Source organism: Nicotiana tabacum, chromosome 5, assembly GCF_000715075.1.
Source record: "Nicotiana tabacum cultivar K326 chromosome 5, ASM71507v2, whole genome shotgun sequence".
Classification (NCBI taxonomy): Eukaryota; Viridiplantae; Streptophyta; class Magnoliopsida; order Solanales; family Solanaceae; genus Nicotiana; species Nicotiana tabacum.
In genome coordinates this window covers 27,852,106-27,876,814 of record NC_134084.1, presented here as the reverse complement: position 1 = coordinate 27,876,814, position 24,709 = coordinate 27,852,106, and the positions used below count along the sequence as shown (strand labels likewise).

General features: G+C 36.4%; 1 pseudogene; it reads right to left on the bottom strand.

Annotated features, from left to right (window-relative positions):
• LOC107808541 (copal-8-ol diphosphate hydratase, chloroplastic-like) overlaps positions 1–24,709 on the bottom strand; it is a 60,091-nt pseudogene that overhangs the window by 6,252 nt on the left and 29,130 nt on the right.

Below are 24,709 nucleotides of genomic sequence, written 5' to 3'. Positions count from 1 at the left end.
CGGATAAATTGGAGGCAAGAACGGATGCATGCGTGTTTATAGGTTATCCAAAAAGGACGAAAGGTAGTTTATTCTATTGTCCTAAAGAGAAAAAGGTAATTGTTAGCACAAATGCCAAGTTTCTAGAAGAGGACTATTTGATGAACCATGTTCCTAGAAGTAAACTCGTTTTACAGGAACTTAGCAAAGGAATGGAAACTCAGTCATCTGAAAATCAAAACGACCATATCCAAACCCCAGAAGTGGATTTTGACATACCATTGCACTTTAGTAGTGGGAGAAATGTCAATAGACTTAATGTCCCACAAGAACAAGTGCCCGCAGTCATACTACCACAAATAGTGGGAGTCATGTTGAGCAAACAACACAACAGGAAGAAGTCGTTGATATCCCTGAGGATAACATGGAGACTCAGGTTCCTGATGATGTTGTGGTTCAACCACAAAATCAAAGTGATGTAGTTGCAACTGATGTAGTGCGTAGTCGTAGTGGGAGAGAAATAAGACAGCCAATTCGTTATATGCTCTTGGGAGAATCATATGATAGTATCCCTGAGGAGCCTACCTCCGAACTTGTCAATTACGACCAAGTACTACATGATAAGGATGCCGATAAGTGGGTTGTTGTTATGAAATCAGAGATGGAGTCTATGTACTCTAATTAGGTCTGGGATCTTATAGAACCAACTGATGGGGTTAAACCCATTGGAAGCAAGTGGATCTATAAGAAAAAGAGAGGTGTAGACCGAAAAGTACAAACTTTTAAAGGAAGGCTTGTAGCGAAAGGGTTTACTCAAAGAAGGGATCGACTTTGAGGAAACCTTCCCACCGGTAGCCATGCTTAAGTCTATAAGGATTCTCTTATCCATTGCTGCTCATTATGATTATGAAATTTGGCAAATGGATGTCAAGACAGCTTTCCTTAATGGAAGTCTTGATGAGTGCATCTATATGAGGCAACGAGACGGTTTTATGGAAGGTGGCAAATAGCACATGTTGTGTAAGCTTAAAAGGTCCATTTATGGAATAAAACAGGCATCTAGGGAATGGAACACTTGTTTTGATAAGGCGATTAAAACTTTTGGTTTTGATCAGTGTCTTAACGAATCTTGTGTATACAAAAAGTGGGATGGGGACAAAGTGGCATTTTTGATCTTATATGTAGATGACATACTGCTCATAGGAAATAATGTGGGCATGTTGAATTCAGTTAAGCAGTGGTTGTCCACATATTTTGATATGAAATATTTGGGAGAAGTGGCTCATATCCTTGGGATCAAGCCCTTGCGAGATCGCAAGAAAAAGATATTAGGCTTGTCCCAAGGTCTTTATATTGATACAATACTCTCCAGGTTTAGCATGCATGATTCCAAGAAAGGATTTCTTTCTTTCAGACATGGAATTTCTATATCTAAATATCAGTCTCCTAAGACTGATGAAGAGATAGAAAAGATGAAGGCGGTCCCTTATGCATCAGTTGTGGGGAGCCTCATGTATGCTATGTTATGCACTAGGCCTGATATCTGCTTTGCCGTTGGCGTTGTTAGCAGATTTCAGTCTAATCCTGGGAAAGAGCATTGGACGGCGGTTAAACATATAATCAAGTACCTGAAAAGGACTAGGGATTACATGTTGATCTACCATTCGGATGACCTGGTACCTATTGGGTATACTGATTCGGATTTCCAATCAGACAGAGATTCTAGAAAGTCTACCTCAGGTAATGTGTTTACTCTTGGAGGTGGAGCCATAAGTTGGAGGAGTATCAAGCAAACTTGTGTTGCTGATTCCACCATGGAAGCCGAATATGTGGCAGCCTCTGAGGCAGCCAAAGAGGCAGTTTGGCTCGGTAACTTCCTGAGAGAGTTGGGTATGGTTCCCTCGATTCAAGCGCCAATCACGCTTTACTGTGATAATAGTGGTGCGGTTGCAAATTCAAAGGAGCCACGAAGCCATAAGAGGGCAAAGCACATTAAGCGTAAATATCATTTAATTCGTGATATAGTGCAGAGAGGGGATGTAGTGGTCACCAAGATTGCGTTAGAGAACAACTTGGCAGATCCGTTTACTAAGAGCTTACCACAGAAGACTTTTGATAAGCATGTAGAAGGAATGAGTGTCAAAATTGTAGACGCATGGTTATTAGTCTAAGTGGGAGATTGTTAGAATATACTATAAGCCATGCGTATTGTTATAGTATTCTTTATGAACAATTATTTATTTACTTGTTTAAATTCAATAAAGTTTCATTTTAAATAGATCATGTGTTGGTTTGTGCGTCCATTGCTTACATAGTAGATGATTTAGTATATAGAGTTTAGCTTATACACAGAAGATTAAATCATCGGTTCTTGTAAGACATAAAAGTTAATGTTCACAATCTAATGATGGAATTGGACAAATCATCGGAATGATTGTAGCACAAGATTAAATATAATTTATCTTGATTATGAGAATGGTTTAATTCTAACTTCTTGTGCTAGTACATTTTATATGTATTGAACGGATCAAGTAGAGATGAGTATTTTATACTGACTTTATAAAATAATTTCTCTAGTCCATTTAATGTACTTATACTCTTAATCCTGATATAATTATTATTAGCTGTGTATGTCACTTGTTGTTTTAATTTATTGAAAGGCGAGATTCTTTCGCTAGTCAATAAGCCTGGTAAATTGGATAACAATGATATACATTGGCGAAGTAATAATTAGTTGATGGAATCCATGTCTCGATTTTGAGATTTATGATACTCCTTTATGAAAGCTTATAAGTTTTCATGTGTAAACCCGGCCGGTGAATTTTGTATCCGACACATGAAATAAGTTAAGTGTAAGTCTAAAGGAAGTAATCAATAAATTAAATAGTCAGTAATTTAATTTGATTGATTAGTATCTGAATCATAACATGGAGAGTTAAATAAGGTTTTATGGAAGAATTTCGAAATTAAACTAATGAGTACAATTACGAATTTTTAGTGGAATAATTCGTAATTTATTATGATAGAAATTAATTTCAGAATTTTGAAATTAATATCATAATAGGAAGCCTTGTTAATTAAATTATGTGGTCCCTACTGTGACTAAATAAAAGAAAATAGTGGAAATTATTACTTAGTGGGAAAGAAAGCATGGAAACCGTCCCTTAGTAGGAGAAGGAAACCTAATAGGTTTTGAAAATGGTTTTGACCTAAAAATGCAGCTATATATATGGATATAAGGACTGGACGTTTGAGAGGATGATTCTGACTGCGGTTTCTACTAGAATTTTGCTCACCCAAAATTCTCTATTTTCGGTTATTGTTTGGGTAACACAGTAGAAGACTGTGGAAAGCTGCTGGTGTGTGGTATCAACTGAGGAACTGGAGAACGACATAGATTTGTTGTGTTTACACTTCAAGAGGTAATCCTAAAATCTCCATACCTGCTAGTTGTTTAGATTACACGTGAATAAGATTCTGCTATTGCTTCTGCTGTGTTATATATTCCAACAATTGGTATCAGAGCTTACTCACGTCTAATTAAATAATTAGAATAAACCATAAGGATTAATATCAAATTCTATATGCAAGTTTTGAATTACATGCAAAGTTTGTTTTTTCTGAAAACCTGCACTGTTTTTTGGTGTGATTATCTGCTATGGGTAGTATTGATTATTCTGAAAACTTGATGTATCATTTTAATATTGGTGATGTTGAGTGAGAATAATCTGAAAGTTGAATTTTATCATGTAAAACGACAAAACAGGTTTTGCCGAATTAGGGCAGAAAATCGGAGGTCAAAAATTTGACGGACTCCGATTGACCTGAAACTTGGCAGGTCCATGCGAAACGGCCCAGTGAGCAATACTCATGGATTTTATGCATGACTGAAGTCATTTTTTGGGCTTTCAGGGTCGTTTAGATGGTGTTTTTGCTGTTTTTCTAAAATTCGGAAATTTGTTTTAGTTGTTTTTAATTCCAGTAATTGTGGGGATCAATTCCCTTGGTCCCCGGGCTTAAAATATCAGTGATATAAAATTTTTACATGTTGACGTAGGTCTTCTTTCATATCGGATAAAAAATATTATGAATAATCACCATGTTATACTAGTCATTGATTATTTATTTACTCTCCATCTGAGTATGCATGTTGGTTCAATGGGACTAATATATGTTGAATGTTGATATTCACTTGGCTTAAATTAACAGTTTACTCTCCATCTGAGTATGACCTGTTTAAGTTTATGGAGTGAAAATCTGTCATTATATATGTATATTGCAAGAGTAGCTTCTTTCCCATCGAAATTTGTTGTTCAAGGTGCATATATTGTATATATATAATGTGTTTGGAATTTTAATGTTCATAAAACAAACTGATTTGATCTATTTAAATATTTAATGTCTCCCAGATTGACAATGACTGCTTTCATTCCCCTTACTGCCATTCTTACCCAAAACAAACTTGAGCGTCTAAATTATATTGATTGGAAACGAAATTTGGATATTGTACTAATTGCTAAAGAGTACAAATTTGTGCTCGATGAGGTGTGTCCAGAAAAACCTGGAGATGATGCCACAGATGATGAACAGAAGGCTTACCAGAAATGGATTAAGGCTGATGAGATGGCGCGATGTTACATTTTGGCATCCATATCGAATGTTCTGCAACATCAGCATCAGTCGATAGAGTCTGCTTATGACATTCTGGAAAATCTCAAAGAAATGTTCGAAGATCAGAATCGTGCAGCTAAGTAGACTGCCATGAAAGCCCTTCTGAATACCAAAATAGTTGAAGGTTCATCGGTCATGGGACCATGTTCTGAAGATGATGAGTCTTCTGAATGAACTGGAGGTCCTTGGAGCTAACATTGATAAGGACACGCAGGTTGAAATGATCCTGCAGACTTTGCCTGACAGTTTTCAGCAGTTTCGCCTGAATTGTAACATGAACAAAATGGATTTGTCCCTTGCGAAATTGTTGAATGAGCTGCAGTCGGCAGAGACTATTATCAAGTCCCAAGCTCCTCCCGTGGCATTGAATTTTGAGGCAGGTTCTTCTTCTAAGCCGAGAGGCAGGCAGAAAAAGAAAAAAGCTCAAAAACCCTCTGTTGGTGGCGCGACTGCTGGTGTGAAAAAAGCTAAGGGCAAGTGTTATCATTGTAAGCAGCCCGGGCATCATAAGAAGCAGTGTCCAACTTATCTGGCCAAGCTGAAAAATAAACCAGGTGATTTACATCTACTTGTCGTTGAAACATTTTTAGCGACTGTTTCTACCATGTCATGGTATGTAGATTCGGTAGCCACTAATCATATCGACACTTATTTGCAGGGGTTTCAGATAACGCGGCGGCTAAGTAGAGGAGAAATCAATGTTTATCAAGCAAACGGTTCAGCAGCCCCAACTTTAGCATTAGGAAATATTAGTATTTCGTTTGGTAGTGGTAGAGTTTTAGCTTTAAAAGAAACATTATATGTACCTTCCGTTAGAAGGAATTTAATTTCGGTTTCTAGCACAATGAGAGATGGTTATGATTTTAATTGTCATGACGTTGATAAATGTGTTATTACTCATAATAAGCGTTATCTCTCTTCGGCTACATTGATTAATGGTCTTTTTGTTGTTGACTCTATTCCTAAACCGTTACCACTTAAAGAACTGAATAATGTTGATTTACCAAGTAAGAGAAAACGTTCTTCTGAATTGAGTGAAGCATATTTATGGCACTTGCGTTTGGGTCATATAAATCTAAACATAATTTCCAGGTTGGTCAAAGATGGACCTTTAAGTTCATTGAAAGTAGAGGCACTACCAACTTGTGAATCTTGTTTAGAAGGAAAAATGACAAAACGAAATTTCCCCTCAAAAGAAAATCGGGCAAGTGATAAATTAGAGTTAATTCATTCTGATTTGTGTGGTCGAATGAATGTCCAAGCAAGAGGTGGTTTTGAGTATTTTGTGACTTTCACAGATGAATACTCAAAATATGGATATATTTATTTGTTGCGTCGAAAGTCTGAATGTTTTGAAAAGTTCAAAGAATTCAAGACTGAGACTGAAAAGCGACATAATAAACATATCAAGACACTACGATCTGATCGTGGTGGGGAGTACCTCTCTACGGACTTCATTGGTTATTTATCAGAATGTGGAATTACATCTCAATTATCTGCACCTGGAACTCTACAACAAAATGGTGTAGCTGAAAGAAGAAATAGGACTCTTATGGAAATGGTTAGATAAATGATGAGTTATTCCGATTTGACTTCGTCTTTTTGGGGACATGCCTTAGAAACGGCGAATTATGTTCTGAATTTAGTTCCTTCAAAGTCAGTACCCTTGACCCCTACAGTATTGTGGACTGGTCGCGAGCCTAGTTTGCGGCATATTCGAGTTTGGGGTTGTCCGGCACATGTGCTAAAGGGGAAAACGGATAAATTGGAGGCAAAAACGGATGTATGCGTGTTTATAGGTTATCCAAAAGGGATGAAATGTGGTTTATTCTATTGTCCTAAAAAGAAAAAGGTAATTGTTAGCACAAATGCCAAGTTTCTAGAAGAGGACTATTTGATGAACCATGTTCCTAGAAGTAAACTCGTTTTACAGGAACTTAGCAAAGGAATGGAAACTAAGTCATCTGAAAATCAAAATGACCATATCCAAACCACGGAAGTCGATTTTGACATACCATTGCACTTTAATAGTGGGAGAAATGTCAATAGACTTAATGTCCCACAAGAACAAGTTCCCGCAGTCATACTACCACAAAGTAGTGGGAGTCATGTTGAGCAGACTGCACAATAGGAAGAAGTCGTTGATATCCCTGAGGATAGCATGGAGACTTAGGTTCCTGATAATGTTGTTGTTCAACCACAAAATCAAAGTGATGTAGTTGCAACTGATGTAGTGCATAGTCGTAGTGGGAGAGAAATAAGATAGCCAGTTCGTTATACGCTCTTGGGAGAATCATATGATAGGATCCCTGAGGAGCCTACCTCCGATCCTGTCAATTACGACCAAGCACTACATGATAAGGATGCCGATAAGTGGGTTGTTGCTATGAAATCAGAGATGGAGTCTATGTACTCTAATCAGGTCTGGGATCTTGTAGAACCAACTGATGGGGTTAAACCCATTAGATGCAAGTGGATCTATAAGAAAAAGAGAGGTGTAGAAGGAAAAGTACAAACTTTTAAAGCAAGGCTTGTAGCGAAAGGGTTTACTTAGAAAGAAGGGATCGACTATGAGGAAACCTTCTCGCCGGTAGCCATGCTTAAGTCTATAAGGATTCTCTTATCCATTGCTACTCATTATGATTATGAGATTTGGCAAATGGATGTCAAGACAACTTTCCTTAATGGAAGTCTTGATGAGTGCATCTATATGAGGCAACCAGACGGTTTTATGGAAAGTGGCAAAGAGCACATATTGTGTAAGCTTAAAAGGTCCATTTATGGACTAAAACAGGCATCTAGGGCATGGAACACTTGTTTTGATAAGGCGATTAAAACTTTTGGTTTTGATAAGTATTTTAACGAATCTTGTGTATACAAAAAGTGGGATGGGGACAAAGTGGCGTTTTTGATCTTATATGTAGATGACATACTGCTCATAGGAAATAATGTGGGCATGTTGAATTCAGTTAAGCAGTGGTTGTCTACACATTTTGATATGAAATATTTGGGAGAAGCGGCTCATATCCTTGGGATCAAGACCTTGCGAGATCGCAAGAAAAGGATATTAGGCTTGTCCCAAGGTCTTTACATTGATACAATACTCTCCAAGTTTATCATGCATGATTCCAAGAAAGGATTTCTTCCTTTCAGACATGGAATTTCTCTATCTAAAGATCATTCTCCTAAGACTGATGAAGATATAGAAAAGATGAAGGCGGTCCCATATGCATCAGCTGTGGGGAGCCTCATGTATGCTATGTTATGCACTAGGCCTGATATCTGCATTGCCGTTGGCGTTAGCAGATTTCAGTCTAATCCTGGGAAAGAGCATTAGATGGCGGTTAAACATATAATCAAGTACATGAAAAGGACTAGGGATTACATATTGATCTATCATTCGGATGACCTGGTACCTATTGGGTATACTGATTCGGATTTCCAATCAGTCAGAGATTCTAGAAAGTCTACCTCAGGTAATGTGTTTACTCTTGGAGGTGGAGCCATAAGTTGGAGAAGTATCAAGCAAACTTGTGTTGCTGATTCCACCATGGAAGTCGAATATGTGGCAGCCTCTGAGGCAGCCAAAGAGGCAGTTTGGCTCGGTAACTTCCTGAGAGAGTTGGGTATGGTTCCCTCGATTCAAGCGCCAATTACGCTTTACTGTGATAATAGTGGTGCGGTTGCAAATTCAAAGGAGCCACGAAGCCATAAGAGGGCAAAGCACATTGAGCGTAAATTTCATTTAATTCGTGATATAGTGCAGAGAGGGGATGTAGTGGTCACCATGATTGCGTTAGAGAACAACTTGGAAGATCCGTTTACTAAGAGCTTACCACAGAAGACTTTTGATAAGCATGTAGAAGGAATGAGTGTCAAAATTGACGCATGGTTATTAGTCTACGTGGGAGATTGTTAGAATATACTATAAGTCATGCGTATTGTTATAGTATTCTTTATGAACAATTATTTATTTACTTGTTTAAATTCAATAAAGTTTCATTTTAAATAGATCATGTGTTGGTTTGTGCGTCCATTGCTTACATAGTAGATGATTTAGTGTATAGAGTTTAGCTTATATACGGAAGATTAAATCATCGGTTCTTGTAAGACATAAAAGTTAATGTTCACAATCTAATGATGGAATTGGACAAATCATCGGAATGATTGTAGCACAAGATTAAATATAATTTATCTTGATTATGGGAATGGTTTAATTCCAACTTCTTGTGCTAGTACATTTTGTATGTATTGAACGGATCAAGTAGAGATGCGTATTTTACACTGACTTTATAAAATAATTTTTCTAGTCCATTTAATGTACTTATACTCTTAATCCTGATATAATTATTATTAGATGTGTATGTCACTTGTTGTTTTGATTTATTGAAAGACGAGATTCTTTCGCGAGTCAATAAGCCTGGTAAATTGGATAACAATGATATACATTGGCGAAGTAATAATTAGTTGATGGAATCCATGTCTCGATTTTGAGATTGATGATACTCCTTTATGAAAGCTTATAAGTTTTCATGTGTAAACCCGACCGGTGGATTTTGTATCCGACACATGAAATAAGTTAAGTGTAAGTCTAAAGGAAGTAATCAATAAATTAAATAGTCAGTAATTTAATTTGATTGATTAGTATCTGAATCATAACATGGAGAGTTAAATAAGGTTTTATGGAAGAATTTCGAAATTGAACTAAGAAGTGCAATTACGAATTTTTAGTGGAATAATTCGTAATTTATTATGATGGAAATTGATTTCAGAATTTCGAAATTAATATCATAATAGGAAGCCTTGTTAATTAAATTATGTGGTCCCTACTGTACCTAAATAAAAGAAAATAGTGGAAACTGTTACATAGTGGGAAAGAAAACATGGAAACCGTTCCTTAGTGGGAGAAGGAAACCTAACAGGTTTTGAAAATGGTTTTGACCTAAAAACACAGCTATATATATGGATATAAGGGCTGGACGTTTGAGAGGATGATTCTGAGTGCGGTTTCTACTAGAATTTTGCCCACCTAAAATTCTCTATTTTCGGTTATTGTTTGGGTAACACAGTAGAAGACTGTGGAAATCTGCTGGTGTGTGGTATCAACTGAGGAACTGGAGAATGACATAGATTTGTTATATTTACGCTTCAAGAGGTAATCCTAAAATCTCCATACATGCTAATTGTTTAGATTACACGTGAATAAGATTCTGCTATTGTTTCCGCTTCCGCTGTGGTATATATTCCAACATTCAAAAGTCTCTTTCAAGAGTTGGTGAAAAACTGATGAAGATTGTTGAGAACTATGATCTCTTTTGTTTCATTACTGCAACAGAGGAAAAAAAAGCAAAATAACTTATGTAAATCTAAAAACCGAAGTACCACTTAAATATTTGTTGTGAGAACTGAGAATGTGTGCAACTTGCCATGTATATTTTATAAATTTGTTTCCAATTAATTGTTGCGAGAGATATAGGAATATCTTCATACATAAGCTAACATTTTATATATACTTACCCATTTTTTCTGCTCGGATAATCCTTGAATTCCATCAACAATGAATTCCTAGCGTTCCAAGTTGTGGCTTCTTTATTGTAGTAAGATGTAATCATCTTACATATTATACGAGATTTAGCCCATGCAAGTCGTTCTCTTGACTTCTCGACTTCAAATATTGTTGCAGCAGCTAAGAAATAAGAAACTAAGAGGTACTTTTTACTTATTCCAAATTGTTGAAAGTTGCACTTCTCGAACCACTATTCATGTGTTGAAGCAATATTAAGAAGATAAAAAAAACTTGATGATTTATTGTTTATAGAGATTTAAAAAAAAAAAAAAGAGGTTCAAGTGCATACTCTTGCATAATCAGCCATTCAAATCGATGTTGACTTTGACATCTATTGTAATCCGATTTTGCAGCTTGTAAATAAACATTATTGCTGATATCGGCATTCTGCATGGGCAAAAGATTAACAAATTTCCAATTAGGCAACCACATACTTTGGGCTTTTCGGACTTTATGCTAGCCGTTTGTGAGTGGCAGGGCCAGATCTTTCGATCGATGTAAATATAAATTTTGCGTAGAATGGCGACAAAGAGTAAACATAATCCCATAATTTTAAATATACAAATTGGCACTTAAGACATGATTAAACAAATATTGGCATTGACGGCGTGATTGGAAAATTTTGAGTGTATTATGTCTAATTACATGATTTTTTTTAATGATATGATCATACAATTGAACATAGCATCATAACATGCAAAGATCCTAAATCTGAATCTCACTATCACCTGTTATTGAAGAAAAATTCCACGTGCATGGCCATAAGAAAAATCATGTCCGCTGGTGAGGTGAGTAGTAGTGAATTAATTAGACAAATTACAACAACAACAACAACAACAACGACCCAGTATAATCCCACAAGTGGGGTATGGGGAGGGTAATATGTACGCAGACCTTACCCCTACCCCGAAGGGTAGAGAGGTTGTTTCCAGGAGACCCTCGGCTCAAAAAAGCAACAGGAGCCGCTATATTAGTACCATAAAAATGCATAATAAAATACCAGCAATATAATACAGAAGGGGAGGGTAATATGTACGCAGACCTTACCCCTACCCCGAAGGGTAGAGAGGCTGTTTCCAGGAGACCCTCGGCTCAAAAAAGCAACAGGAGTCGATATATTAGTACCATAAAAATGCATAATAAAATACCAGCAATATAAGAGATATGAAATACAGAATACGAAATACGAAATAGATGGTTGGTATAGTACAACTAGCAGGTAAAGCCCTGCATCAATAGACGACCAATGACATTCTTAGTCTAACTCCTAACTGGCTAGTCTCACTCTATTGTGCTGTAGAAATATTCACAAGTTTCCCCTAACCTACAACCTTAATGCTCGACCTCCATAATTCCCTGTCAAGGGCCATGTCCTCAGTAATCCTAAGTCGCGTCATGTCATGTTTGATCACCTCTCCCCAATACTTCTTAGGTCGCCCTCTACCTCTCCGCGTGCCCACTACAGCCAGTCGCTCACACCTCCTCACCGGTGCATCAATGCTCCTCCTCTGAATGTGCCCGAACCATCTGAGTCTTACTTCCCGCATCTTGTCCTCCATGGGGGCCACGCCCACCTTCTCTCGAATATCTTCATTCCTAATCTTATCCATCCTTGTATGCCCGCACATCCACCTCAACATCCAGAGGTGAATTAATTAGACAAATTAAGTGAATAAATTTGTGGTCACTAGCAAATTGAAATTTTAGATGAGATAATCACACACTCCAACTTAAGTCTTCGAGAGGCTATTATGATAACATTTATTTGTTTAAAGTAGCAAGAGACCAGAGTTGTTTAGACTATAATTTGAGTCTATTACTCAAATGGTCACTCAACTATCCCAAATTATCTCATAGAGTCACTTTTTTTTCGTTTGTAACAACAAAACGACTGAACTATGCATATTGCACTCAGAAAGTCATTCAACTAGATTTTTCAAATTTTGGATTGCCAAATACCTATTTTACCCTCTAAACTATAAACATTTATCTTCTTTTTATTTTATTTTTAACTTTTTAATATTATGATTTTTCCCTTTTAGTTTACATTATGGACTTACCTATAGAATAAATAAATATTATTTATAAATTAAAAAACAAAAAGTATTTAAGCATATATAATGCTGGTATAACAAAATAATGAGCATAATAAAAAAATTAATTAGAATAACTTGTTAGTGATAATAATTTTAGTTTAACAACAAAAATTCAAAAGTTTATTTACACAATTCAGAATGAAAGAAAATAAAGGCTGTAAAATATATATTCCATGCACGTAAATATTTAATTATTTAAATGAAGGTACTTAAATTATGCTTAATTATATTATATATATTCCATGCACGACTTAGCATATCATATTTTACCCTATACAGATAGTCCTCATGCTTTTCGGTGACATAATTTGTGTCGTCGGAAAGTTGGTAGAAACATAATAATATAATTGAGCATAATTTTCAAGAATATATAATGTATATTATAAAAATGCTTTATTTAAATAATTATTTTTATATTACGTGTATGGAATATATATTTTACAATCTTTATTTTCTTTCATTCTGAAACTACTGTGTGCCTATTTTCCGCTTTTCACAGTCAAAGTCAAAGGTTTGTTGGTGGCAAGATCAATAAATTTTTGAAATTTTGTTGTTAATACTAAAAAGTTTTAAAAAATAAAAAAAGACAAATGTTTATAATTTAGAGGGTAAAATAGGTATTTGGCAATCCAAAATTTGGAAAATCTAGTTGAGTGACCTTCTGAGTGCAATTGGCATAGTTCAGTGACTTTGTTGTAACAAACGAAAGAAAAGTGACTTTAGAGATAATTTGGGAAAGTTGAGTGACCATTTGAGTAATTGACTCATTATAATTTTATAGTTTTACCAAGTTATATTCTCTCTTAATTTTAACTTTCTTGTGACTACTTATGTACGGTAAAACCAAATAAAAACTAACATAAAACAGTTTATTGACTAGAAAATAAAAGTGTTACCTGAATAGCGTCTTGCCAATCCAAAGATCATCTGCTCCACCATACTGTTCTATGTAAAGCCTAGCTTCCACCCGAGGTAAGCTAGCATACCATGGAAATTCCAGAGCATACCTTATCTATAAATAAATGTTTTACAACATATTTAGTAAATTATGCAAAGTAAAATTTCTTTTACACTGGTATTTAGAAATTAAAATATTTGTTCATTATTTACCTCTCCGGGGATGTCCTTAGCTTTGACCCATTTGTCTAAGCATTGATTGTTTGCTAGACATTGCTGTAAGAAGTTGTAAGTAAAATTCTTTGCCTCTTCAAGAATTTTTTCTCCGGGGAATAAAACTTGGGAAACATCTATAGAGATTAAACATGTGTTGCTGACCCGTCCACTTCACCTCTTTGGCAAAAGAATTGATCACCATCTTTGAAATTGTTTAGCGCATCTGTGACAGATAATTAAAAATTAGATTAAGCCACCAGCAAATGCTATTGTATGTGGCAGAAGTTCGAATTTCGAGAGTCAGATGAGTTTTTCTTTTACGTGATTTTTTCATATGCTTTTTAGATATTTTGAATTGCGAAATCACTGAGGAACTCATTTGCTCCTTGTTTACCTGAACACATGATTCAAAAGTTCCTTGAACTCTTCCGCAAAATAATAAGAGATTCCAAGGCGTTGTAATCGATCAATCGCCCATAGTCGTGTTACTATGTCAAGTGGGTATTGTCGCACTAAACATATTGCATGTAAGGATGTAAACGTTATTTAAAACTTGTGGTCTTATCATGCCATTTGTATTGCTTAAACGTTATTTATGTTGCTTAAAAGCTTGTAATTAGAGATAAAATAAAAAGTTTTAATCAAATTATTTCCAGATTTAAAAAGCATTTTGAAATAGACTAAAAGGAATGCTTTCACATAAATTGAAACAAAAGAAGTATAATTTTTCGATTCTTCATGTTATGTAACATTATTTGATAAAGGAAGATTCTAGGTACCTCCCCCATTACACTTTTCAACAACGTTCTGAAGATATGCCAAACACTTTTCATCATTTGTTTCCATGAATGCAAAGGCAGTGGAAGCAGGGGATGTTAAGAATGAACCATCAGCCATTTGAAGCTTTAAAAGTCTTTGCCAGTCCAAGTCATCCCTTAATCCTTCTAATGAAAACAATACTGTTGTCGGAATGATATGGATAACATCTTTAGGAATTCTGCAAAATAGAAATGTATGAATAAATTCACAGGAGGAAAGAATCGTTGACCAATGGGTTTAACAACTGAATATTGTTTTATATGAAGTATAAATATATATGTGATAAATTACTATAAGTTCGATAAATATTACATTCTGAATTCATAACGTAAAAAGTACAATGGCTTGATGCTGAAAATGCTATAGATTAAACCGCTAAATTAAAATCTTGGATCTACTTTCGTGTCAACCGAAGATATTGAGAAAATGCTAAAATGACAAAAGAGTAGTCAATTTACCTTGTAATCTTTACTTCTCTCCTTGCATAAATATCCTTTAAGACAGGAGAATCATAGGGAATGTCAATATCTAATTGTTGAGCTTTCTCAAGGAGGGCAGGAAATACAATTTCAAATCCACAAGTCATGTGTTCAACTTCCCTTGTCTCTAGCTTGCTTAAGTTTTCTTTGATAAACGTCACACCTAGGAAACAATAAGGGCCCATTGTAAGCATGCAAGTATTGGATCAAGAATAAAGTATTAACAGGATTAGATAATAAATGCTAAGGAGCTTAAGAAACTAGTAAAATTTTGTAAGTACTCGATATTTATACCAGAATAAATTATTTGATTTGGTGTAAATATCGAGTGCAGATAAGTATTGAAAAGTTATTTAGGTCATTCAATCCTTTACCATTTCTACAAAGTTCTCGACAAATTAATGTTTATCATGAAAAATTCCTCATAAATACTTGAGCGATTTGATTGTGTAAATATGTTGGACAAAATGTGAAATTATATATAAGTTTTAAGTTCACCTTTGTTTCTCTTATGAAGGCATATGTTCCATAGTGTCAATGCAACAACACATGCTAGTGTGTTCAAGAGTCGATCATATATGCAGAATAGAATCTCTTCTCCCCATGAACCATCAGTAAGTTGATTGTCTATAATCCATTGAAGACAAGATGGAAACATAGGTCTCTGATTATTAGTGTCACACCTCCTTTTTCCGCCCCCGCGAGGGGCGCAGGGAGTTTTTCCAATTAAAGGACAGTCGAAACGGGATTTGTTTATTTATTTCAGAGTCGCCACTTGGGAGATTTAAGGTGTCCCAAGTCACCAATTTTAATCCCGAATTGAGGAAAAGAATGACTCTGTATTACAGTCTGCGCACCAGAAATCCGGATAAGGAATTCTGTTAACCCGGGAGAAGGTGTTAGGCATTCTCGAGTTTCGTGGTTCTAGTACAGTCGCTCAACTGCCATATTTGGCATAAATATCTTATACAATTATGAGCTCATGTGCAAATTTTATCTTTTTACCGTTTTTATCATTATATTTTTTTTTTAAAAAATGGGAACATCGTTTAAAAATATGTCTTTGGATTGCGTCACATAAAATGCACCCGCGATCCGGAACGTATTTTTATTCAATGTTTTGGGATTTTAATTTGGGTCGCATAAAATGCACACCCGAATTTAAGAAAGTAAGCTTATTAAAATGCGCGCCTAAAGCAATTAGCGTGTTATTATTTCTGGGTAAGGCCGTGGAATTTTGCTAAACGGCTCATACCAAAGTCTAATTAATTTTAATTAAACGTTTTATGAGGGCCTCACAATCTATACATTTTATTAAGCGAGGCTCGTCTCATTTTATTTTTAAAAGGACAGTCCTAAAATACCTACATTTTTCTATTGAAATCTGTCTCTACAAAATAAAAGAAAAAATATCTTAATTTATTTACATGCTTGAGTTGTTATAGATGAATTTTGAATATGATTCATAAAATCTAAAAATGATGCAAACATGACAGTCCGTTGTCACTGCAGGCCCAGGCCCAACGTGTATGACATAAAACTAAATCTGGGCTGTCTTATTCACATGTTATTACCTAATTACATTATACTAGGCAGGCTATCAGTTTGTCAAATTAAAAAAAACTTAGCAATCTAATTTTAATCCTAGACCATTTACATGCTGAAATTAACCAATATTATTTAACTAAACAATATTTCTACCAGGCCTATTCGTTTGATTTTTACTTGACGGAGTTACTACACCATTTATTTATTTTTTGGCAATATATAGATAGTTCAATCGTTAAGCTATCGTCGGATGTTCTACTATATGTATTAAATAGCTACACGATTCTGATTTTTTGCAAACTAAATAAATTATACATACAAATAAAATTCAGAATATAATTAAAGCTAATTCAGAATTTCAACTCTTCATTTTTCGTATTCATGCTTCATATTCGGATTACAATAACCAGCGTGTCAGATGTGTACCTGATATTGGAAGCAAAAGAAAATGAAGATGAGAATCAGCAAGCAGTAATAACAGTACAACACAGCAACAACAGCCCAGCAACAGTAACAACCCAGTAACAGACCGGTGGAGTAGTAATCCCAAAACAAATGCTTCCAACTTTTATGAAACAACAACAATTAATGCTGATTTCAAACAATGAAAGAAAGCAGAAGATTTTTTAGTTTTTTTTATTTGAAAGTTTGAATATTTTTTCGGAATTTTTCCCTCTCTTAAATATTCAGCCCTTTTTTCTCTCCCTTTGTGTTTTTCTGTTCTGTCTCTTTTTATTCTCTTATTTCAGATTCCTTTTTTCTCTTCTGTCTGTGTGATCAAGACTTCCTATATATAATCCCAACCCTTTAATCAATTAAAATCCATCACTTTCTCCTACCAAACCCATTATCTTCCCACTCACCCCCATTACATTAAATAAATATATCACCTCACTCCATTATATTTTGTCTCTCATGCCTAATATAAACAAATACAAGATTCCCCCACACTAAAATTTGTCTTGTCCCCCCTTTATATTAAACAACCATATCACAACCTACCCCATTACATTTTGTCCCCCATGCTTCACATAAAAAATTACAAAATGTACAATTCCTAAACTACCCCTCCGACCTTATTGAATTACCAAACTACCCCTGAACGTATTGCAAATTACCAAACTACCCCATCAGCTATAACAAATCAATTAATCACACTCAACCAAAATATAGCCAATATGACCAATTTCTACATAAATTCAAACAACAAATCTTATGAACATGATTTCTTAACCAATTCAGCAATAATATCACATGAACACAAATTGAACAACAAAGAACAACTAAAATTTGATTGAACAATATTTTTAGCAACAAACAATCCTATTTCCAGATTCAATCAACAACAACAAACAAGTATATTTAGATTTCTAAATTCAATCATATTGAACTTAAAATTAACTCTAACAACATTACAACCAACAATTCCTATATTAAACTTAAACAAGATTATGAGACAAACTCAAGAAATAATCATAAATGATAAACAAGAAATCAAACTATACAAATTTCGGATTCAAGATCAACCAAACAAAGTATGAACATGAATGAATCTATTTTTAAAACAACAAACATGACGGATTAAATGACTCAAACAACATTAATAATTTCTGGAAAATATATAACAACATGAAACAAATTGAAGAAATAATCAATTAAATTTTAATTTGAATCTAACAAACATCAAACTAACAAATTCTTACCTAAACAATAAAACAAACATTAAATAAACATGAAAAACCACTAATTAACTTTCCATTTGAAATCTGAAAATTAATTCAATCAAAACACATGAACACACTAGAAAATTATTTCAACGATGAACAAAACAAGAATCAAATATTTAACGATTTTAACTTCGAGAAATATAAATACGAAATATGGACAAAAATAAAACTCAAAAACAACTAACCGGAGATGAATCAACGACGAACTCGATTGTAAACAAATCTGTCCGAGCTTCGACTCAACGAAAGACCTTCGAACGAGACGAAGAAGATGAAGCAACGTGAAGCAGGAGCAACTGCTACAACGAGCAGCAGCATCAGTCCGTCGAGTGAGGAAGAAGAAGCAGCATGAAGCAGTAGCAGCTGGAAGGAGGAAGGAAAGCAGTCGCGACGCAACAGGAGAAAGACGATGAAGCAGCGGCGATGGTGGCTTTGGACGGGAAGCAGCGGACGAGGCAGCAGAAGCAGCGATGGAGTTGGGCTTCGATGAAGAAGAAACAACGGCGTCCATGGCGACGTGAAGCTGGTTGACGAAGCAGTGGCGATGCAGCAATGGCAGACGCAGCTGAAGCGAGCTTCGCGTTGGGTTGTTCATGGTTTTTGAGGTCATTCATGGGAGGGCAGCTTGGAGACGACGTGCGTGTGTGTGCTTGCGTTGCTGTGTGTGTGTGTGTGTAAGTATGTGTTTGTTGTGTGTGTTGGAGAAGGAGAAGGAGGGCAGCCATTGATGGAGCTTGGTGAAGCTTGAGGAAGAAGAAGAAGATAGGAGGGGGGAGGGGCGGATGACTTAGCTTGTTTAGGGTTTTCTTCTCCTTTTTTTTTTGTTTTTGTGTTGTTTGTAAGATAATAGGGGTGTTGGGTTATGGACTGGGTCGACCCAGTTCGAAATGGACTGGGTCGTTTGGGAAGATTGGGTGTTTTTTGGGCTTGTAGCTTGAATTTGAAGAAGAGGCCCAATTCCGACTTTCTTTATTTTTTGCTCTCTTTTCTTCTTTTATTTTTATAAAACTAAATTATAAAAATACTTAAACTATTATTAAGAACTAAATTAAGTTAATAAACGCAAATTAACTCCCAATAACAATTAACGCATAATTAAGTAATAATTAAGCATAAAATTGTATATTTGGACATTAAATGCTAAAAATGCAAACGATGCCTATTTTTTGTAATTTTTATTTTTTGTAAAACAAACTTAGTTACTAACAATTGTATAATTAAATCCTACATGCGAAATGCGACATATTTTTGTATTTTTAATAATTTAACAAATAAACATGCACAGACCAATACAAATAATTATTCAAATATCACAAAATATCACAAAATTGCACACCAAGGAAAATTATTTTATTTTTGAATTTTTTGGGAGTAATTCTCATATAGGGCAAAAATCACGTGCTTACAGCTTCCCCTCTTTGCCCGAAGACACGAAGGGTTTTCGTGCAAAGATAAAGCGAGCGATTTTTGCCCATCCGAGTACTCCGTGTGAAGCATTTTTTGAAAAAGATTTGACCGAACCTTTGCTTCAAAGGTTTCCTACATATCCTGGGCTAAACAGGAATCAGGTCAATGTAGTTCGGGAAGTTTTGGTAGTTGGGACTACCGTGGGACTGCAATGTTACTGTTGTTGCATGCTATTACTACTGCTTACCGATCTCCTTGTTATACCGTGCTTAAAAGAAAACAAGAAGCTAGGCTAGACTGCAATTTGTTCTTGTTGCCTTGCTTTCTTGTCTGCTTGCATTTCTTCCGGTGCTTTTCTTCTTTTTGACACATGCACTTGAGTTTGTGCTGGGACCTCTTGTTGCAACCTTCTGCTTCCCGGTGCTGGGGATTTTTATTGTTTCCTGCTGGGGATTCCTATTGTAACCCTCTGTTTTATTGTCCTCTGACTTGATCTTGAAATGTATGCCTCTGTTGTATGGGCGGGCTCCCAACTTCAATACTTGAAAATTAAAGACTGAAATGTATGCCTCTGTTATCTGGGCGGGCTCCCAACTTCAACGCTTGAAATGTAAAGACTAAAATGTATGCCTCTGTTATCTGGCCGGGCTCCCAACTTTAATGCTCGAAATATAAAGACTGAAATGTATGCCTCTGTTATCTGGGCGGGCTCCCAACTTCAATGCTTGACATGTAAAGACTGAAATGTATGCCTCTGTTATCTGGGCGGGCTCCCAACTTCAACGCTTGAAATGTAAAGACTGAAATATGTGCCTCTATTATCTGGGCGGGCTCCCAACTTCAATGCTTGAAATGTAAAGACTGAAATGTATGCCTCTGTTATCTGGGCGGGCTCCCAACTTCAACGCTTGAAATATAAAGACTGAAATGTAAGCCTCTGTTATCTGGGCGGGCTCCCAACTTCAACAACAACTTTAAAAATAAACGTCATTCCTCTCTTCAGGCGGGCTCCTGACTTCAACAACTTCTAAAATAAAATGTCTTTCCTCTCTTCAGGCGGGCTCCTGACTTCAACCAATAAATTGTCATTCTGTTCTTCAGGGGGGGCTCCTGACTTCAACCAACAAATTGCCATTCTGTTCTTCAGGGGGGCTCCTGACTTCAACAACTTTTCAAAAAATGTCATTCCTTTCTTTGGATGGCGAGATTTCAACAACCCCTTTTTTAAAAACGCCTTTCCTTTCTTCAGGCGGGCTCCTGACTTCAAACAATAAATCGCCATTCTGTTCTTCAGGGGGCTCCTGATTTCAACCAATAAATCGCCATTCTATTCTTCAGGGGGCTCCTGATTTCAACCAATAAATCGCCATTCTATTCTTCAGGGGGGCTCCTGATTTCAACCAATACATCGCCATTCTGTTCTTCAGGGAGGCTCCTGACTTCAACCGATAAATCGTCATTCTGTTCTTCAGGGGGCTCCTGACTTCAACAACTTTTCAAAAAATGCCATTCCTTTCTTTGGATGGCGAGATTTCAACAACCCTTTTTTTAAAAACGACTTTCCTTTCTTCAGGAGGGCTCCTGACTTCAAACAATAAATCGCCATTCTATTCTTCAGGGGGGCTCCTGATTTCAACCAATAAATCGCCATTCTATTCTTCAGGGGGCTCCTGATTTCAATTTTAAAAATAAAATGTCATTCCTTTCTTTAGGTTGGCGAGATTTCAACAACTCTTTTTTTTTCAAATTCAAACTTTTTTTTTTAAATTATCCTATTCGAGGGCGGATGAACCCAAAATATCCTATTCGAGGGCGGACGAACCCAAAATATCCTATTCGAGGGCGGACGAACCCAAAATATCCTATTCGAGGGCGGACGAACCCAAAATATCCTATTCGAGGGCGGACGAACCCAAAATATCCTATTCGAGGGCGGACGAACCCAAAATATCCTATTCGAGGGCGGACGAACCCAAAATATCCTATTCGAGGGCGGACGAACCCAAAATATCCTATTCGAGGGCAGACGAACCCAAAATATCCTATTCGAGGGCGGACGAACCCAAAATATCCTATTCGAGGGCGGACGAACCCAAAATATCCTATTCGAGGGCGGACGAACCCAAAATATCCTATTCGAGGGCGGATGGTCCCATTTTCAAAATCTTGGAATTGTCTTACCTCCGACTGTTTTTCTTCGAATCGTGTTGTCTTGATATCTCTTAAAACTTGAATTGATTTCCTCGTTCCTCCGAGAAAATTTTCGACAATGGCAGAAAATCCTCTGCCCCAGTTTTGGTGCTTTTCCTTGTTCTCCAGGTGGACGCCTGACTTCTGATATTTCAACTGTTCTTCCTTGTCCTCTAGGTGGACGCCTGATTGCTAAGGATAATACCACTAAGGGAGTCTCCTTTCTTCCCCTCCTTCAATTTTTTTTTCCTCTCAACACTGCTGAGATAAAAGTGTTATCTTCTTGGGATAACGTTGTTGAGAATAACGTTGCTGGGGAATTTTATCCCTTCAAATCGATGATTCATTCTCCTGGAAGCTGCTGGGGATGATAATGGGTTTTGCTTTTTCTAAACACCAATTTCATCTCTTTGGTTCTATCTGCTGGGGATACAACTCCTTTTATTAAGACTTGTTGTGCTGGGGGTAAAACTGGTTCAAAGACCACTTCCCTTGAGGCTGATGTTATCTTTATTCTTCCTCGAATGGGTACCTGACTTTCAGAAAATTTTTCTAAATGAAAGGAAAATTTTTTGCCCCAGTTTGACAATCTTTATCATGCATTTCCGTTATAAATGCTATTTCTTTTACCTGTTTCAAATCAAACAATATTTTGTTAGTTTAAAACGCGGTGGTTGGTTGTGATACTCCTACTGGGATGGCTTTTCCCTTTCTCCTTCCTTGCTCTGCGTCCCACAACTTGTTGGGGATGATATTATTTGCTGGGGATAATCCTTTTCTGGTGGGGATATCCCTCTTCTTTCGTGGCATGGCTCGGAAACTTGCATTTTCCCGACCTTTTAGTCTCATATAAATTTCCCAAATCATGCTCATTGCTCTCCTTGATTTGTCCACGGGCCTTGGCCTTGAGGTTTTAATAACCTTTGATTTTGGCAAGTATATCCCTCTTGACACTCGTCAATCCTTTTGTTGGGGATATCTTTCTTGTCACTGGCCTCGCGCTTGTTCCTTCCTGACTATACCACTTGGATGTACTAGTCAGATCTTATCTTGGAAAGCTGATGGCCTATTTTGAAGTCATTTCCCTTGGTTCTGAACAAACAGACTCTACTGGGAAATTTTCTATGAAAGGAGAAAGATAAAAAGGAACAGAATAAAAGACAAAGGAAAAAATGACTCTTTAACAAAAGAATTATAAATAAAAACCTATCAAACGCAGACACCAACTCTAATGGTCATGACATGCATATGTGTCCTATCCTCCGTCGTCAATCGTCTTTCAAGATCTTCAATTGACAATTCCCCATCTGATTCCCAATCTTATTCGACTTGTAGTGCCCGAAGGGTTTTCACTATCAAGCCTCTCTCATTTTGGTTTTTCTCTCAGCTTTTATCGCCTTATGGTGTCCGTGAAGATTTTCACCGATAAGACTCGCTCATTTGTATCACTTTCCAGCTGGGGATTTGGAGTGTTGCCGGTATGACTCTCTCTACTGGAGATTAGAGTCCTTTCTGTTGTGGAATAGAGTGTTATGTTCACCGGTAAGACTCTCATTTGTCTGACTTGGCATCTTTTGCAGACTGATCAGAATGTCTTTCTTTGGACCGTAATGTGGGTTTTTGGATAGGCTAGAAAGAAAGGGTATTAAAGGCTCAAAAACAAAATAAATTTGGGGTTTAAAAATTACAACCTTCAGAACCATATTTGTTTACCACAAGCGCAACCCTTGCCCCAGTTTCTTGCTTGGGGATTATTTATTTATAATTAAAATTTTATTTATTTATTTTTTTAATTTTTTTTTATTACACCAGGCACACTGTGACCATTGTGGCCACTATGCACCTTATGACCGACCCGTGAAGCGCCTACGTATCCTCTTTGAGGAATCAGGTCAAACGTAATTCCCAATTCATCTTTTTTCATTTGACTTTCTTTTGTTTTTTGTTATCATTTTTCTTTTCTTTTCCTTTTTTTCGTTTTTTTTGTTGATTTTTGTTCTCTTTACCTTCCAGGCTCGTATTTCCTAGTCGTTGCTATTGATTCCGAACGAGGGGTATGAAAGAAAATAAATAAGGCTCAAAAGGGGTAACGAAGGATAAAGTGTTTAGGTAGCAGAACAAAATGCCTTCGTCATTCCAGTCTTCAAAACATGCCAAGTGCAAACAACACATTTGAACATAGATCTATAGTCTCTTCCGATGGTGCTGGACTTGACAATTATGTTAAACACTTGCTTTTTTCATTTGTCATTTCTAAAGCACTGCTGGGCGACACTCTCACTCTCATGAACGACCCTCATGCCAATTCGGCGAATCTTGCATTTAACGGTTTTCTTTGTGTTTTACTTGCCCCAGTTCCACATGACTCGGGCTTCAAATAATCTCAAACCGTTCTTATTTCCTTTAAATGCTTTGATCACCTTCCCAGGGTTTTATGATTAACTTTTAAGATTAGGCTCAAACTGCGTGCGCATGTCATGTCACTAGAATCGGTGCTGAATAAAAATGATAAAAGGACTAAACAAAAAGGAAACTGGAAATCATAAAAGACCGGCTTTTGTATTAGACTACCGGCGAAATGGTTTGAATAATAAAACAAACAAAACAACCAGAATAAAATCCTAACACAGCCTTTACAAAACTTAAACAAACTGATATGACAAACTGGAAAGATAAGAAGGTTTGACACAAGACAATATTCGGATTACAACCCTAAGAATAATCCGGACAACAGAAATGACAACAAAATAAGCCACCAAAAACTTCTCTCCTACTAACCAAGGAACAGAGCGTCCTCCCATTTTATCAAAACTGGCATCTCAGCCACTGAGCTTCGCATCAGTATTGCCCAGACCATTGCCAACTTCAATATCATCAACTTTAGTCAACAAGTCCCAATAGGATTCGAGTGCTTCTGTTATCAGGCCTGATCCCCGCAAAGTGTGCTTCTGGGTCTTGTATTTCCGGCTTGCCACAAACCAACTACCTTAACTTTTTTTGTGATTCAAAGTGAAACAGGTTAGAATGGACTCCGTCGGTCCCCATTATTAATAACATCTTTCTTTTTTTCTTCTTTTTTCGATTTTTTTTTCATTCATTTTTTTTTCATTTTTT